Source organism: Capsella rubella, unplaced genomic scaffold (assembly GCF_000375325.1).
Source record: "Capsella rubella cultivar Monte Gargano unplaced genomic scaffold, Caprub1_0 scaffold_2, whole genome shotgun sequence".
NCBI classification, from domain to species: Eukaryota; Viridiplantae; Streptophyta; class Magnoliopsida; order Brassicales; family Brassicaceae; genus Capsella; species Capsella rubella.
In genome coordinates, this window is record NW_006238922.1 from 5,507,860 (window position 1) to 5,509,033 (window position 1,174).

Consider the following 1,174-nt stretch of genomic DNA (forward strand, 5'->3'; position numbering starts at 1 on the left):
CTTGTCCACATGTCTGGGGATGGTAGGCTGTAGACACCTTATGCTTCACACCATACTTCTTCCACATGCTTTCAAAAACCTTGTTGATGAAGTGTGTACCACCATCACTGATCACTGCTCTTGGTACTCCATACCTGGGAAAGATGATGCTCTTGAACAGTTTCAGAACAACCTTGTGATCGTTGGTAGGACTTGCAATGGCTTCAACCCATTTTGAGACATAATCAACTGCGACCAGAATGTAGGCATTGCCGTTTGATGGAGGATTGAACGGTCCCATGAAATCAATTCCCCAAACATCAAAAATTTCCACTTCCAAAATCGGGTTCTGAGGCATCTCATTCCTTTTGTTGATGTTACCCATCCTCTGGCAGGCGTCACACTTGGTGATAAAACTATTTGTATCCTTGAGCAACGTTGGCCACCAAAGGCCTTCTTGTAGAACCTTCTGAACTGTCCTGAATGTAGCGAAGTGTCTTCCATATGCGGATCCATGACAATGCTCAAGTACTCCCTGCACTTCTCCTTCTGCTATGCATCTCCTAAACAGCCCATCTGAACCCCTCTTGTACAAATAAGGTTCATCCCAGAAGTAGTGGTTGACATCTCTGAAAAACTTCTTTTTCCTATAAGGATCCATGTCTGCAGGAATCTCTCCACAAACCTTGTAGTTAACCACATCCGCATACCAGGGCATACTCTCTGAATTGACTGCTAGACATTGAAGCTCCTTCATAGCCATTCCTGTTTGATGCATCTTCTTGCATATCTCAACAACCATAAGATGTCCTTCAGGCATAGAGTCATCAATAGGGATTGGATCTTCTATTCTCATTCTGGACAGGTGATCAGCAACACCGTTCTCTATCGCCTTCTTGTCAACAATCTCCATATCAAACTCCTGGAGTAGAAGTATCCATCTCAGCAGTCTCGGTTTGGTATCCGTCTTGGAGTATATATGCCTAAGCGCAGTATGGTCTGTATAGACTACCACTTTTGATCCCACCAAGTAACTTCTGAATTTCTCAAACGCAAAACCTACAACCAAAAGCTCTTTCTCTGTTGTTGCATACCTCCCTTGTCTCTCATCAAGGGTTCTGCTCGCATAGTAGATGCATGCAGTTTCTTCTCTATTCGCTGTCCCAACACAGCCCCTACTGCATAATCTGAGGCA